This window comes from Antechinus flavipes, chromosome 2, assembly GCF_016432865.1.
Source record: "Antechinus flavipes isolate AdamAnt ecotype Samford, QLD, Australia chromosome 2, AdamAnt_v2, whole genome shotgun sequence".
NCBI lineage: Eukaryota > Metazoa > Chordata > Mammalia > Dasyuromorphia > Dasyuridae > Antechinus > Antechinus flavipes.
In genome coordinates, this window is record NC_067399.1 from 117,004,911 (window position 1) to 117,022,567 (window position 17,657).

The 17,657-nt window shown below is 34.9% G+C and overlaps 1 long non-coding RNA gene across 1 annotated transcript in view; it reads left to right on the plus strand.

The window, feature by feature from the left end:
* The first annotated feature begins 346 nt into the window (after window positions 1-346).
* LOC127548151 (uncharacterized) overlaps window positions 347-17,657 on the plus strand; it is a 160,569-nt gene continuing 143,258 nt past the window's right edge. Inside the window, exon 1 of the long non-coding RNA XR_007950327.1 lies at window positions 347-633. This is a non-coding gene — a long non-coding RNA (uncharacterized LOC127548151). The remainder of the gene's footprint in view (window positions 634-17,657) is intronic.

Genomic DNA, 17,657 nt, shown 5'->3' on the forward strand with positions numbered 1-17,657 from the left:
GTGTGTGAGATGTGTTGTGTGTGTGTGTGTGTGTGTGTGTGTGTGTGTGTGTATGTGTGTGTGTGTCTGTATGCACATATGGCTTTCAGAGAACTTCAGACACATGGAATAAAGTGCTTGGAAGTCTATTGAAATATTTACAAAACAAATCATTTACATTTAACATTTGTATATATAAAATGCCTCAAGATCCTCCAATAAGAGAACTGACTGTTAGCAATAGAAATATTTCAGCATCAAAATGGTTAATAGTGAGTATTATAGCTTCAAAAGAGCCTATTGGCTAACCCTAAAGGATGCCCTGCAGTTGTTGTTAAACTCATCAGATGAAACTAGCCTTCTCAGCTAGCCCTTAGATTTGTCTGCTAACAGTAAAAATCCTATAATAAATCGGTAACATATGTTGCCAGACAAGGATAAGTGATATAAATAAAAAGCCTAGGAGACCTAACCCAAGTACAATGTGAAAAGAATTTTACTTGCAATCTATTTGTTGACTAATTACCATTTGAAAAGTCATTTGAAAGTGTTAACTGTTACTTGTTTATATTCTTCCTCATTTTTCTCTTCTTCTCTTCAGATTGCATTTTAACCAAAATATTCTTCGTGATTGCCTGCTTTGCGGCTTTGGGGGTAAGTCCCAATTTTGCACAACCTTAAAGAAATGCCTAACATAACAGTGGCCAAAAGGGCTTCTGTGGCCTGATTTGGGGGTGTTCTGAAATATCCAGGGGTGTGGCTGTGAACAATGAAATAAAGTGAAGGTATTTCTTTTCAGCGGAGCAGGAATACTGTGTAGAATTGTGCATATGCAAACAAAGCTCCCATTAGAAAAACCAGCCCAGGGATGGAAATGACAAATCTCAGAACCCATACAATCAATTATTTTCACTAGCACTTAAAATATAGAAAACAAAATCTGCTTGGGGAATTGACTGAATATTTTATTTCGCTTTTTTTTATTGAGACATCCTTTGAAAAATGACATAATATAAGTAGTTTTACAAAGCAACAATATAATCAATCTTTAAACTAGAATATAAATCAAGGATTTCATTAACTGCTGGTAGCCAGTTTAAATTGTAGTCTTGTCCATAATGTCTATCTATCTATGTATGTCCAAGTTATATTAAAAACCTTTAAATGGCTTTGTAATATCAGCTACATCTAGCTATTATAATAATTAATGATACTGTTTTATAAATCAATATATGTATTCTTGATAAATTCATATCCAGTTAATGGTGTAATTTAAATAAAAAATTAATGTAATAAAGGACATACAGAAATGGGCAGGAAATCTTTAAAGGTTAAGAGACAAATTTGTCTAAATTCATCCTTTTTCAAAACCTGTTTTGAGAAAGTTCTACATTGAAAAATCAGTTGGGATGCCTCTAACTTCTTACTGGTAATCTGAACAGATTTTTTTTAATAGTAAGTATTACATTTGCAAGCTATTTCTTATTTTGCCCATAAAGTTTGTAATAAATATTTAAAATGCTACTGGATCTTTTAATGACATTAATAGATTTTATGTTTATTTAACATTCCCTAGAAAACTAAAGAAAACGATAGTAATTGCAATATATGAACATATAAATTACAAATGTCCTCTAGTTAAATTTTTAGTCAGTTAACCTGATGTTTAACATTTCAAAAACGGTATGCTTATTTTAGACATTTAAAAAGAAGGTGGGTGGACAGATTAATTCATTGTGTTTGAATTTATTTGTTTGAGTCAGCAAGGGAAAAAAAAAGATTTTCCCATTTATTTCACCAAATTAATAGCTCAGAAATTTCAGAGCTAGGACTGTACAGAACACCCAGAGATTACTTTCTTTATTTTCACATTGTCAGTGAGTGGAAGAGTTTGCTCTCAAAAAAAAAAAAAAAATCTGCCTGTTGTTCTCTAAAAATCAACATCCATCCAATGTATTTTAAAGAATAACAGGATTTAGAAAAAAACAATTAAATGTTGCAGATGATCAAGTGTGGTCTTAAATCTCTCCAAATAGCATCTCATTCTGTTTAGAGGGAGACCATTTTACAAAAAAAATCCTTCAAAATTATGCAAAACAGTAAAGCAAGCTGTCCACGCTGACATGATGCAGGAATGTTATTTTAATCCACTGAGATTTTCTGACATTTTTCTTAACATTGCTGTACCTTATTTAGAGTGGCAACAGAGACTTGTGCAGTTTCCTTTGACGCTGATGGGTAGTTCAAAATGTTACAGGAGAGGGGGAAAAAAGAGATTTGCTGCCAGTCACTTCAGCAATTCAGCTACGGGAGCAATTACTATTTGTTAAAAGTTTACATTTCCAAATGAAGCTAAAATTGTGAAGCGACTTCACCCGTTTACTGGAGCTGTGTTTGGAAGGCAGGAGGGAAAACAGTCAATTGTGACTTCATGTGAAAGTGCACTCAAGTTACTGTAACCATTTAAAATCCATTGTGTTTTAGATGAAACCAGCAGCAAAGTCACTCCTAAGAGGCTTAATTTAGGTTTTATAGGACGAACATAAAAAAGACCAGGTTATAGCAACACATTGAAATATGTGGTACATTTTAAATATCTTCATTTTAAAACGTATGTTTATTTTTCCTCCTGGGACCACTAACTTGGGTTTCTACAGACAAAGCAGGGACATGCTACATTCTTAAAAATTATCTGTGAAGGAGATCACATTCCAAGACATGTTGGAGCATTTTTATTACTGAAGATAACCTCTTAATTATATCATTGCCTTCCACTTGTTAATCAGGGACATTCAACAGTTAACCATAAAGTGGATGCCTTTAAAAGAATATATAGTTATCAGTGATTAGAAACATCAGGTTTTTTTTTTTCCCCCTTCTATTCTCATATTATTTCATTAATTAGTTAGTTCAGCCCTGCTATAAATTTATTTATCTGCTTTTAAAACACTGCATGGCACTCACCTCAGGAAAAGAGTCAAAATATCTTGGATTATGTTGTTAATTGCTATGAATGACATACTGTAGCCTGTTGTTGGTTTTCCCTCTGTTCCTATTTGAACCAGTTTTAGGTGATTTATTTATTTACTGAGAAGTCATGAGTGTTCTGAACCTGTGTTTTCTGAAATCATGAAATGATGTAAACGAAATCATTTTCTAGTGCTGTTTGTCTAACCTCTTCTACAGTTCTTCCTGCCAATCAACCTGTGCTGTTAAAACCAATAAAATTATGCAATAGTGACTTCTTTGGAGGCCTTCCTAATCAGATAATGACTGGTTCTAGCAGGGAAGGGCCCCAGGTAATAATGATGGCCCTTAACACTGTAGTTGGTCAATATCTGCCTAGTAGGAACTAATACACAGTGGATTATTATCACTATTAGGAGTCAATATTTTATATTACATCACAGTTTTGGATTTTTTTTTATGGCTTTTGAGAGCAACAAATGTTTGTCAAGATGATCTGTTTGGAATGCTCTCACAGGCATCTTCAGTTGAAAATTTTTCCAACACGTGGCAATGCCTGTTGTGGAAAGGATAGAGTGATGATGGTTCTCAGATGTGCAAGCATCTGATTGGTTAACGTACACCTCTTTCAGGTATGAATGGATGTTTCTCCCATCTAGTCAAAAAGGTCACTAGATATAGGCAGTGGATAAAAAAAAATATGTTTATGTTTGAGTTCTGGCAAATAATGAGGCTCTTTTTCCGGCTTCTTCTAAAACCTTGTGATGGTTACTAATCACACCTGGAAACACATTAAGGTTATCTCTTCAAACAATGAAGTACTTATATAGATTAGGGAAACAATCAGCACTTCGAATTATTAGAATTTTTTTTAAAGCAGTATAAAGTGGTAGGACTTGAAGAAATGTTTCTATTTGTACAATGATGAATCCAGCCTCACCCCTGCTCCCATTAGGAGATATCATTATGTTTCTGAATGTTTATTTTACCTTTGTAAGACCAAAAAAAAAAAAAAGTAAAAAGAAAAGACTGAAATATAAAGATGGATGTTGAAACTAATTTATTCAAAAACACTTGCAGGCTTTCCTCCCCTTGTTATAATCATAGATGTTCATAATCATTGGGTTTCTTGCATACTACTCTATCAATTTTACTAACAAAATGCAAATTGAAAAAAAAAAAGCCCTTTACACCCCTTCCCCCACTTCTTTTTCTCTCTCCCTTTCTCCCTTCTCCACACCCATCTTTAGAGAGAACATAGGTAGTAATACTGATAAGAAATGTATTCCAATTTTACAACTCTCATACAAAGCCAGGCAATTTCTGAGCCAAACAAACAAAGGATGTGTAAGCGATTTCATTTATTTTGATAATCCTCCTCTAGCACGGGAGCATTTTGCTGTCTTTGTCAAAGTGAATGACAACAATTTGGCCAACTCTCTCTGAGCTGCGCTCAACAGTGACAGGCAAATTATCAGAGGCCCTGCACTTCTTATTATCAGAGGAGAAGTCATCAGGAGGACGCATGGAGGATCCCTCTCCCTTGTCACTATTTGTCAGTGGGACAAGGGCCACTGCTATGGGTAGCTGACAGGTAATTTCAACAATAACAATTACTCCTATTACTGGTGTCATAAACAATTCGCCCAAGGCATGATAATAGCAAAGCTTTATAATTCAATGCCATATAAATAAATGCCAGCAGGTAACACGTAATTTAGCTCCAATCAAGCCTTCGCCCTGGCATTAATATTGTTATTGCAAGAAAATGGAAAATTGAAAAAATTCAATATGTTAATGAATTAAGAGGGGTTCAAGGGCTAGACAAGAGGGGAGAGGAAGGTGAGCCCAAATTATGATTGTTTCATATTCAGTGCTGGGATGGTAGTTGTACAGCGCTATAATTGCTTTTTGATATGAAGGGGGAACATGGAGTATTAGTATCTTACACTTCAGACCTGGTGAAAATGTGGTGTAGAGTACCAAGCCTGCCTTCTCCAATTTATGTGGGAAATATCTGAAAGTATGAGAACATGTGTATTCTGTAGTACTTAATTGGATTTTTTCCCCCTTTTCTTTTCTTTTTCTTTTTTTGTAATTCTTTAATATGGAGTAGAACTCTTTTCTTCCAGGAAACCTTTCCTTTTGTCTAAGAAAGTCCACCTGCACTTGCTACTGCATTATGTCTTACATATCAGCAAGAACAACAATAAGAACTATTTCTATTTAATGTGAAGGAATACACAAAGTCCTCTTAGTTCTCTAGGTTTCTACCTTTTAACAGTGGACCTCACCACAGTGGCTTGGCCTTCTCTAGTAAAACTTCCCGATCAAACCAATTTGCAATTTTAGTATTTGTCCAGAAAGACAATGGGCCATCAGCCTGACAGCAGTAAAAGAATTTGAAAATCTCTAATTAGGAGAGCTGCAGAGCAATTAACGCATGTCAAATTTCACTTCATCAAGTGCCACTCTAATTTTCCCACTAAAAATTAATGGACTTTTTTTTTTTTTTTTGTATGTGTGTGTCCCCTTAAGGCAATGTTGATTCAAATCTGTTCAAGATGCAGTGTTGCACAGCTAAGCATCTTCTTGATTACAATCCGCCACACTTCTAACTGCTTTCATTCTCACTGCCACAGATACTTTGTCAACAGTCAAATTACACCATGCTGATAACAATGCATAATGGTGTTCCTCAGTGGAGTCCCCTGTCATGAAACAGTGTTTCATAAAAATGTGATGCTTTCTTCTAAAGGAAATAGAACTCTAGCTAAATAAGATTGTGTGGTTTGGTCATTGATGCGGATTGACTTTTTTGTGTGTGCATTAATTTTTTTTTAAAGGATGTAAGGTGTTTGTGAATAATTAAGAAGGAGAATGAACTATGGAAAATATTTATGTTGGAAGTTTTACCTAAGCACTTTGTTTTGGGACATTTTCAAGAGCACTTTCTTGGTGAAATACAAGCTTTTTTTTTTTTTTTTTTTTTTTTAACCCCTTCTTTACTTAAAGTGTATAAACATATTGAATGGAAGCCTTTCTCTAACAGGCAGTATTTAGATTAAAAGAAAGGTTTATTTAACTGCCATCTTTGCCAGAATTCTCAAAACATCACAGGACTCTGTAGATAAATGACTTTTTTTTTTTTTTAAAAGAGTTGTTTGTATTTTAGAAAATGAAGTTGGCTCATCTAAACTATTTTTTATCTTAGTGGTTTGTTGAGGATCATTATGCCTGTATCATTAGCACTTTCCAAGAATACTGTAAGCTGGAAAAAAAGAGAGAAATTGAGTGGTTAAAAAAGATGGAAACATAATTTTCAAAGACTTTTGAGATTATTCAGGTTTTTTTTTTAATTTCTAAAATCAGAGAGGATCAGACTAAAAGAAAGAAATTAAATAAAAGGTTTTATTTCTCTCCTTAACTTTTGCAGATAATGAAGAGAATATACATGTCAAAGCTTCAAATAGTTCATTATAAATATGCATTTTGTGGTATGTTCCTTTAAAAAAAAAAAAACATTATCATTCCACAACCCCCAAATAAATTCATTGAATTGACTTTAAAAATAATCTTCAAGTGGAGCTCTTTTTTTTTTTTTTAACATACCAAAGTTAACTCAAAACTTAAGTTTTAAATGAACCTTTAAAGGTTTGTATTTCTATTTATTTTATGTATTTTCATTCCCTCCTATCCCTGCCCCTGAATTTTCTTGAGTGGTCCAGTTCAAACAAAGAAAAAAAAAAGACAACCCTCTTTCAACTATTCAAATGTTGTAGCTTTCTTTCAAAGCTGTTAAGGAGGCCTACTAGAAGTTCTATGGATAGATGAACACAAATGAAAATTAATTTTCTTCCCAGATATGATCCTTTGAACTTTACAAATGGAACAATGATGGCTTTGGAGTTGTAATGCAGCTGGTTTACCCATGAAGGTGTCTTGATAAAAGAAAATAAAAACAAAACAAAAACTAACAACAACAAAAAAACCAAGATCTGTGAGTCTTCCAAAATGATCTGGAATATTCCTATATTAAAACATTACAAAATATTAGAAGAGGAAATTTAAAGAGAGATTTGATTATATAATACAATCCAGCAGTAATCAATTTTACCTTCAATATCTTGCTTTTGTTTTCAAAATGCTAAATAAACAATACATAATGCATCCCTCATCAGCCAAAACCATGGAGGCTCTGTGCTCAAATAACAGGAAACATATTCAATTTTCCTAACAGAAGACAGTTCATTAAGCTGTGCCACATCAAATAAAACTTTAATTTCTCCAGCATCAGAGTCGCAATGAAAGCAATTGAAGAAGATGAGCCATATGGTACTTCTATCAGCAAACACATATTGCTCATTCCCCCAAAGTTTTCTAATTCTGCTCCCCAGACCTGTGTAATATAGATAATGTGCTCGGAGAGCAGCAACCATGAGCTATCTAGTGTACACTTCTAATACTGTATTTAATGGGAAATAATGAATCATAAAAGCCTAGAGAAGACGGCTTTTGCTAACCTAAATCTCAGCTGTAATTTCATTGTTCTGTGCCTAAGATGCTGTTTGCCCTTTCCAAACAACAGCAGTTGAACGTAATTATGCTGCTCCAAACCTGGGCTAGGAAAAAAAAAAAAAAAAAAAAAAAACTCCCTAGTATAACCAAGTTTCTATTAACCCTTAAAATCCTGAATTTAATGATGTTCTGATTCAAGCATTGAACTAAATAGGTATGTGTGGTCTTAAAGTCCAAAGTTCATTCCTCACCTCTTGCATGGGCAGAGGGTATTATGACTAAGTTTCTAATCCTCAAATGCAACAGGAGTGGTATGTTAAAATTGGAGGATATTGCTTGTTATAAACAAATAAGACATTTGTTTGAATAAATGTATATAAAGTGTGAAGGCTATATAGAATGTTCATAAAGTAAGACTCCACCCCCAAATATCAGCTACAGGGATGAAATCCTTTAGGCAGGGACCATGAGAAAAAATTATTCTAATAGTCACTAAGAATCTCAACTCAAAAAAGTAGAATTATCTTAAAATTTTTATAGTCCTAAATAGCTAAGCTATGAGAAGCTAAACATATGCTGATATACTGGAAGGGTCTAGAGTTTCTCCATATAGGCTTTGGTTATCAGTCTATGATGCACGTGTTTAAATGCACCAATTTAAAGTGTCATAACACAAACCTACAAACATTAAGCTTGCTGAATAAAGTTTAATTCCTCTTCATAGATGAAAAATAAATCAGTCATTTGGCTGGTGATTTCTGCTTTCCGGTTTTTAAAAAATGCAGTAAAATGGTATTTTATAGATAAAAGATGAGTTCAAAACACTGTCAAAAAAGTGTCACCTACTGAAAACATATTTTAATGGTTGTTTGTTTGTTTGGGCATCATATGAACCAAGGATGATTAAATAAAAAAAAAAAGACTTTTAAAAGTTGGAGATTGCCTTTTAAAAGCTTATTAAAATCAGCATGTTACATGTCTGTCTTTGAATTAGCTCTACAGACTTGATTGCCTTCATTAAAACTGGCTGTTTGGGTGCTGCTCCTTGTTGGTTCCAGCCTTTGCTCAAAACTGATTCTGACTAGTTCCCGACTTATATTTTCTCTCTTTAGAATCTTTCACAATCTGTAGTCTCTGGAAGACTCACCCCCCACTCCCCACCCCCGTTCCGCCCCCAGCGGTCCCCCAACCCCATCTCCCCCCAGAGAAACAGTACAGGAAAGGGGGGGGTCATTAACAATGCAAAGAAAGACCAACAGGTAAAAATGATGACAGCCAAATCCAAAACACTCACAGGAGGAAAAACACAACACAACCACAATCACAACAAAAATTCCCCCAGCCCAGAAACAGCACATTGATTATATTTCATGAATGCCTTAAAACAAATGTTTGAACAGTTTTCTGAAACAGTGCAGAAAACCCTCTGCATGCTCCAATGGGTTACAATGACAATGGTCTATTGCAATGTAAAACAAACTAGAGGATAAAAAGGTACTTTTTGTTACCATTTTATCAAAGCTCTTCATCTTCGAGCCGAGCTGCAGGCAGCATTTTGCTGGAATTGCAGATATTTCTCTGTCCAAGCTCCTTTGTTTGTGCATCTCATTTGCATCTATTTATCTCCAGCTGAGGGTGCTTTCAGCTCATTAAGGCCTCCCCTCACATTATTTCATAAGCCAGCTGCTAAGAGGGATTTCACCTGTGGTGACTGAGAAAAGAGGGGTGAAAAACCAAATTCTTCATAAAAAGGAAATCTTCTGACTCTCTTCCCCTATAAATGGGCACCATTTGTGTTAAACAGCCTCTTGTCATGATAGATGCCTCCAGGGGTCAGGGGTTAAAGTTGATTTGAAGGTCAGCAGTAAAACAACAGACAAACCAGACGCCAAACTGGTTCCTTAGCTGTCGGTGGGAGCAGTGGTACAACCAGGTCCTGAACCTTTTTCAACCTCTAATAAAACAGGGGATGAATCTGAAGTGGATCAACCAGGCCCCTGAGGAGGATGCACAGAAAAACACAAATAATATCAATATCAAGCCGCAACAGGAAACAATGGGGACATTTCTCCGTGCTACATGCATGCTTCTATTGTTTCAAGAGCTGGGGAATTAATTCCACTTATTTATTTAAGGCGTGTCAACTCACTGCCTAAACCTGTTTCAGTGTCAAGATGAATAAAACTTTTATGGCTCATAAAATAGAGCCATTCATCTCAATGTTCTTTGTGGTGCCTTTTTTCCCCCTGGCAGACTGATCTAGGCCTCTGATTCGAAATGGTTACATCCGAACCCACTGTTGCTATGAACTGCACCATATTAGAAAATAAAATTATTTGATTGGCAAATGGAGCTCAGCTGAAGCAATAAAGAAAAACATTTTAGCAGCCACGTAATAGCTCTCCTCTCCCTTTTTCCCCTCCCCATTCTCCTAAATATGTTCTATTGGTTATGTGTAGTAGAAAAAAGCTTTATTTATTTATTTTGCAGTAGCAGAAGTTCCATTATCTTAGAGTAAAAAAAAAAAAAAAAAAGTTCTGCATGATGTCCACAAAAAATTTGTTTCCTAGAATATTATACATTTATTTAGAAATGCAACCAGACTTGTTACAGAAACACGTTCCCTTTCATCCCCTTAGTTTTTACTATTCAATAATTACTTTGTATTGATGGGACAATCTCATCTTTGCATTAGCTCTTTTACTACTAAATCCTACAATTAAATTCAGGATTTAAATTACAAAAAAATAGATGAAAAAGATTAAAAAAAAAAGCATCCACATGAATTTTGCACTTTTGAATTGTGAGCATTATCAATTTTATTTCTAATTTGCATGCCAACTCATGAATTATTAGTAATGCATGCCAATCTGGCCACATTACCTGAAATGAACAATTTAGAATGGACAGAATCAGGTTTGTTTAGAATAAAAGCATTTAAGAAAACAGTATTACCACTGACAGTTCACTAAGTTACTTGAATCATTGGATCTAGAATAGGGAGAGACCTCAGAGGCTATCATCTCCAGCTGATGAGGAAATAGGTCCCAGGGAAGCTATTATTTGACTTGGACAGTCACACACTCAATGTAAGAGGTGGGATTTGCATTCGCATTCTCTCATTCCAAGGCCAGAACTCTTTCCATCAATATATCTCTGTACCCAAAGTCTTGCCTCCAAAAAGTTCTTTGATTTATTGTATTGTGAATTAAGCTGGGGTGGCTTTGGTTACTATTTGATTTTCAGTGTTTAGGCTGGTGAGCTCTTTAAAGAATATTGCGACTTTTTTGATGAACTTATTCCTATATATCATATTTCATTATTATTATTTTTTTACAAAAGTAAAATATCCATGTGAAAATTTGTTTGCCCCACACTGACATTTGTCCAGGTGACAGGACCGCACAACATATAGATAGGAGCCAAGCAGTAAGCTGCATTTTCCCACTTTTCCTGTATATAAAACTGAGGCCTTTGGGAAATGTGGTCTGGTGTGTCTGTACCAGGCACAACTCATGATTCAACTGTGCTTTATTTCTCTGCTGACTCGATGCATGAACTCTATTGACTAATAGCTACGCATAGGGTGGCCCATTTAAGAAACATCCCTGTTTGAAAATATGACTACTTTGAAATGTCCCTCAGAAAAATGACTGATGACCAGAAGGAGTTTATTTAATCTGATGCAGTATGTTCTTATTTGACTATGGATTAGGAGACTTTTCTTCTCATAACAAATTACATTTTTAAAAATGCAAGTAGTCCTGCTCCATACCAGCAGGCTTACAGTTGTGGCTGGAGCATGCTTGTGACTTATTAAATGTTGTTTATATCCTCATCCTCGAAGATCCTCTGCCTTCAGAAAGCATTTTATAGCTCCCTCTGTAACTCACTTATCAATTTTCTCTCCTGAGAAATTTATACATTAAATTTAACCCCCCACCCCTACCCTAGACTCAGAACCTGCAGACAGTCAGAGCAAATATAGACTCGACTCCCCCAAATCTTTGGCCATTTTCCCTCTATTTCTTTTACCCTAATCTAATCAGTAATTCTTTAGCTTTGCCAAATAGTTAAAAATGTTAAGTGCTAGAAATGCCTTCTACAGACCTCTCATATCTTTCTCTGTTTATGGAATGGGTCCTGACTGCCTCCTTTTCTGTTAAGTTTTAGGTCTTCAGGTCAGAAGACTGTAAATACACATAGCAGTGCCCCAGCCCATAAATCTGAGCAAAGGGCAAGCTTATATATTCAGATAAGCAATGTCGAGACGGGGTAGGGTGGGTGGAGGTAATGGGGGAGGAGCATGAACAGAGTCTGTGGCACAGCAGCCATGGTCTTAGAAACAAAATGAGAAAGCCAAGAAATCTTGTTGGGAAGGAAAAACATCTCTTGTCTTGCAACATCTTTCTTTGTTTCTCATGGATAAGGTTGTAATTGACCCTCCCCTTCCTTAAAAAATCTTGCTTATATATTGACCATTGATTAATATATTATTATTTGGAGGCGGTAAAAATAAACAATAAAATGTTATTTGTTTCAAATGTAGTATTTTTCTATTTTAAATGTATTTATGTCTTGACTTATGTGTGTATGTTTGAACTAAAGTTACTATACCAGGAATTCTCTATTATAATTACTCAGTTCCAAGGTCTTTGGCTAAATAACCTTGCTGTTGGTCACCATGACAATTTTCAAAGAAAAATATTGATGTAGGAGTTGGAAATGGCAAAGTGATAGATCATTGTATAACTTTCAGCCGTGGTAGTTTATATTTATTCTACTGCCCCTTTCTTGTCTTTGGGACACACTGAATTTAGGAACCTTTGTAAGCTCTAGACAGAACTTTGTCCTGGATTGCTAATGCTGAGCATAATCTAGCATTAAAAAACAAGCAAACAAAAACCTTTCCATATATATTATGTCCCTTCTATGCACAAAATTAGATACTATAAAGTGCAGGGAGAGATACAAAGATTTAAAAAAGGGCATAGTTTATAATCCTATTACATTTGACAAACATCTATTAAGTGCCTATTGATATACAAGCATTTATCAAGTGTTTACTATATATAAAACATAAGCTAGATACTGAGATATAAAAATGTATGAAAAACTCCAAAACTCCCTTTTTATGTTTTTATTCCATGTGCTTAGAGTTTAAAAAGGAATAGGAAATGTGACACTTTTGCAAGAAATTACAATTTAAAATTAATTTTTATTCCACAAAAAATTTATTAAACATCTATTATATACAGAGCACTGGGCTAGGTCCTAGAAAGACCGAAATTTATTCTAAAACCTAGTCTTTGATATCTTGGATTTAATAATCTATTATTAAGCTAATTCACATACATAGAAAAGAATAATAAGAATTATATGTAATAAGGGTTTTACAAAAGTTCCAAGAACAGTTGTCATCAATTAGAAAGGTCAATCATTTAATCTGCATTTATTAAGCACCTAGTATGTGTTAAACCCTGTGCTAAGTGAAGGGAAGGTATCACAGACAGTATGGTATTTGAGTTGAGGTGTGAAAAGGGAATTCAATAGGCTATAGAAAATTCCAGACTTAAGAAACAGTAGAAAAGTCCCTGAAATGACATTTTAGGGTATGGAGAGAGAAATGGAGAAAAGTCTAGGTTGGGTAGGGTATAGTAGTGAAATGGTGTAATGCAAAATAAAGCTGAAATGATAGAATGGCAACAAATTGTGGAAGGCTTTGAATGCTAAGACTTTACTCAATAGCCATTGAAAAATCTTTGAACAAAGGAATGACTTGACAAATTCTACATACAGCATATGCAAACGTGTCCAGGCAATGGTATGAAGAGAGTCTCTGACTGAAAATGGAATAGAGGCAAGGAGTCCCAGGAGAAGAGAAGAGAAATATTCTAGAACAATGTTAACAAAGATCCTACTAGGATGGTGGCAGAGGGAAAGTGGAGAGATGAAGAAGATTAGAGATTACATCAATCCTTGATAACTATTTGACTGTGAAAGGTTAGGGATAAGAAAGAAGCAAAAATAGTGTCATGGTGATCCTTGGTGATCACAGGAATTATAGATTTAGAACTGGACATGATGAGAGATTATCTGATCCAAACTTTTCATTTTAAAAATGAGAAAACCAAGGTACAGAGAAATAAAATGATACAACCAAAGTGAATCACATAGAATAGAAGTAGCAGAACTTGGATCAAAATTCAAGTCCTGACTCCAAATCCAGTGATATTCCTGTTGTACCACATTTGTTTCTTCTTGTGTAATCCTATTTTCTCTTGTCTCCTTGGCAATTTGACCTTCTGAAAATTCCTCTCTCATATGCTTTTAATCTCTCTTTCTCTGCTAGCTTCTCCCTTTGTGACCTACAAACACACTCAATTCACCTTTGTCCTTAAAAAGTCTTCACTTGACCCTGTTATCCCCCTCAAGTGATCTTATATATTTCTCTTTCAAAGTCAAGACTTTTAGAAAAAAAGTTGTTTACCACTGTCCCTACTTTTTCACCTCTTCAAATTTTAACTCACCATAGTTTGGCTTCCATCTTCACTTCTAGACCAAGGTTAACAAGGAGTTCTTAACTTCTAAATGTGATTGTCTTTTCTCAGTTCTCAACCTACTTGACCTCTTTGCACTGATATTATTGACCACCCTTTCCAGCTAGATGTTCTCTTTCTTGGCTGCCAAGATACTGGTCCCTCCTGGTTTTCCTCCTATCCATTAATCAATCAACATGTTCCTATCCTGTAGTTTTACTTTCCTAATTGGCAAGAGCTCACCATATATAGGTTGGCTTCATCACCCAGCTGTGTTTCACAGACAATTCCCCATGCTTACAGGAATGGGTCCTAGTTGGTAACTTCCGTTTTTGTATTTATATTGCTGTTATAGTCAATGTAGTATTGATAGATACAGTTAAGAGTTTTCTAGTTACTCAGGGCTAAAACCTTGGTTATCATTCTCATCTCACCATTGTCACTCATTCCACATGTCTAATTCTTTTTACAAAACTTATCATTTTTATATTATATGGAGAGAAAGAGTGAGAAATACATATGTAAATATATAGATATATGTGTAGATAGATAGATCTTAATTCACATAGCCACTACCTTCATGCAGATTTTCATCATCTTGTCTGGATAATTTCAAGAATCTTCTAATTGTTTTCCTTGCCTCTATTACAGTCCAACTTCTACTTACTTGCCACTATGATTTTTCTAATATGTAATTTAGACTGTGCCATCATCCTCATTTGATAAATTCCAGTGGCTCCCCATTGTCTCCAGCATCAAATATGAAGTCCCCTGCTTGGCATTTAAACTCTTCATTACATATTCCCTTCCTACCTTTCTAGTTTCCTTATACTTTACTGTCCTTTAGACTCTACTAACTGTTCCTTACATAGGCCTTCTATTTTTCTATCACCATGCCTTTTAATTGGTTGTCCCTAATTTCTCTGGCTTCTTTCAAGTCAGGGTTCAAATCCATTTTTGTAAGAGGGCTTTACTGATCATCTTTTTTTTATATACCTAGCACTTAGTTCATGGTATTTAAACTTTAACGAATGTTTTAATGCTTATTAGTTGACTAGAACCTAGTAAAACCTTTAACAAATATTTTTTCAGAGACTTCTTGAATTGAAAAAGAATTTATGACAACTGTATGTTGGTGGTACCTTCTATAAGGTGACAGATACTGACCATTGATCAGAATGGCTGATTCTATGGTCTATCTAAATAGATGAAAGAAATTTAGTCCCAATATTGCATTTATCATTTAACTTCTCTGGGCCTCAGTTTCTTTATCAGCCTAAAAAGGATTGAATTAGATTTTCCAAAAGATCCCTTTTAGCCGTAATATATTATGTTTGGGTCAGTGATTTTCAAAGAGATATGAAATAAGTAGAAATCAAATGTCTAGAGTATATAGAGAAAATAAAAAATTAAAGTTTTTTCCCCCATGATCTATGAAACTTTCTTTTTGCCATCCTAAAATCCTAAATTTGGTGAACTCTTATGTAATAAGGTTAAAGGGTTGAATTTTATAGCTAACTGTGTATTTTGGGCACATTGTTTTATGTCTTCAGGGCTTGTTTTCACAGAATAACAAAATTTTCAGAATTGGAAGGAACCTTGAATGGCCCTTTAGTCCAACCAACTCCCCTAAAGAATCCTCCTCATGGCAACATATCAGAAAAATGATCATTTCAGGCTTGGAAGGGGAAACCCAGTCCCTCACAAAACAGCTCATTAACCTTTGTGTAGTTCTATTAGTCAGAAAGTTTTTTTTTTTTTGTGTGTGTGTGTGTGTGTGTGTGTGTGTGTGTGTGATCAGCTTAAATTTGTTGTTTCACAGCTTTTATCTGTTGCTCTTGCTCCTGCCCTTTGGAGGCCAAATGGAACAAATCCAATTCCTTTTCTAAAGGGAAACCTTTCCAATCCTTAAAGACATCTTCCCCTCATGTCATCACTTCTCTAGGTTAAACATCCCCAATTGCTATAGCTGATCCTCACTGGCAGTTAGCTGCTTCAATAAATAGAGATCTAAACATGTAGTCAGGAACACCTGACTTTAAATTCAACCTCAAATGCTTACCATGTGTGACCCTGAAGAAGTCACTTAACTTATGCCTGACTTGGTTTCTCATTTGTAAATTGGAAATAATAATAGCACCTACCTGCTGGGTTGTAGTGAATATAAAATTTTATATATATATATATATATATATATATATATATATATATATAATATATATATATATATATATATATATATATATATATAAAATGACCACGTATTCAAAATCAGCCAGAGTCAAGAATTCAGGTTAAGGGAAAAATCTTCAATCTTTATTCTCAGTAGAGGTGAGGGGGGATTGCGATAGCAATATGGGCAGCTGCAACAGGAAGCCAGCTAGCAGAGAGAGATCTGAGCTGAAGGCCATGGCAATAGCAATACGAGCAGTTGTGTCAAGATGCCAGCCATCAGTCTCTCCTTCCGCTTCCCTTTCCACTCCCCTGCCTCCATCCACCAAAAACCAATTTCCTATATAACACATCAGGACTTGCACAAAGAGTGGGCAGGGGCCATTCTTTCTCCAAGCATATATATTAATAAAGTATGGTCCAATTACTATTTAGCCTCACATGCTTGGGACCTCAGTGCATCAACTCAAGCCTCAGCCCATTACATACATTATATTATATTAGAGCTTTTTATTTACAAGATATATGCACAGGTATTTTTTCAGTATTGATAATTGCAAAAGCTTTTGTTCCAATTTTTCCCCTCTTCCCCTCTACCTCCTCCTCCAGATGGCAGGTTGACCAATACACATTAAATATGTTGAAGTATAAGTTAAATACAATATATGTATACATGTCCAAACAGTTATTTTGCTGTACAAAAAGAATCGGACTCTGGAATATTGTACAATTAGCCTGTGAAGGAAATAAAAAATGCAGGCGGACAAAAATAGAGGGATTGGGAATTCTATGTAGTGGTTCATAGTCATCTCCCATAGTTCTTTCTCTGGGCATAGCTGGTTCAGTTCATTACTGCTCTATTGGAACTCTCATTATTGAAAAGGGCCACGTCCATCAGAATTGATCATCATATAGTATTGTTGAAATATATAATGATCTCCTGGTTCTGCTCATTTCACTCAGCATCAGTTCATGTAAGTCTCTCCAGGTCTTTCTGAAAAAAATTAGATAATAGTTGTAAAATCCTTTGCAAAACTTAAATCCATATATAAATGTTTTTTATACTAATAATTATCATATGGCATGAACTCAAGTTATTTCATATTTTTATTACTCTTCTTTGGATGTTGTTTTGGCTTAAAATACCCTTCTGAAAGTGGTATTCCTATAACTGAACATTTCCTTTCCCTCTTTGGTCCTGGTAGATATGTCTCTCATAATACAGTCTAAGATCACCTTCTTACATTCACACCACTGGTTCCTTTGAGCTGTCAGTTTACTAATTTCACTAATTCCCAGGCCTTTTTTCCATGCAAACTGATATCTAATCATACTTCCCCTATCTAATAACTTTTTTTGGACCCAATGCATAGAATTTTCAAGTTAGAAGAGATTTATAATAAATCTCTTCTAACTTGAAAATTCTATGACTTCAAAGTCCAGATACAATTTCCTGGATTAACATTTTGATACATCTGTGAG